Consider the following 490-nt stretch of genomic DNA (forward strand, 5'->3'; position numbering starts at 1 on the left):
CAGCATCTGTGTCCTGTGGCCCAAAACTGCCGGTGACTCCACTTCCGGAAGATCCAATACCTCTGACTGTCTCTTGTGCCCACACTCATACAGGAACACATACCCACACAAAAGCACACATTTACATAATTAAAATAATAAATATTAATTATCCAAAAATGTTAAGGAAGGCTCAGGAAGTAAAGGGGCGGGCCACCACACCTGACAACCACAGTTAGCTCCCTGGGACTCACGTGGTAGAGGGATAGAACCATCTCCCAGAAGTTGTCCTCTGACCTCCACACACATCACCGCACAGCCACATGCATACACACTAAGTTATAATGTAACAATGGAATAAATAAAATATTTTTTTTTTCGAGACAGGGTTTCTCTGTGTAGCCCTGGCTGTCCTGGAACTCACTTTGTAGACCAGGCTGGCCTCGAACTCAGAAATCCGCCTGTCTCTGCCTCCCAAGGGCTGGGATTAAAGGCGTGTGCCACCACCACC

Source organism: Mus pahari, chromosome 16 (assembly GCF_900095145.1).
Source record: "Mus pahari chromosome 16, PAHARI_EIJ_v1.1, whole genome shotgun sequence".
Taxonomy (NCBI): domain Eukaryota; kingdom Metazoa; phylum Chordata; class Mammalia; order Rodentia; family Muridae; genus Mus; species Mus pahari.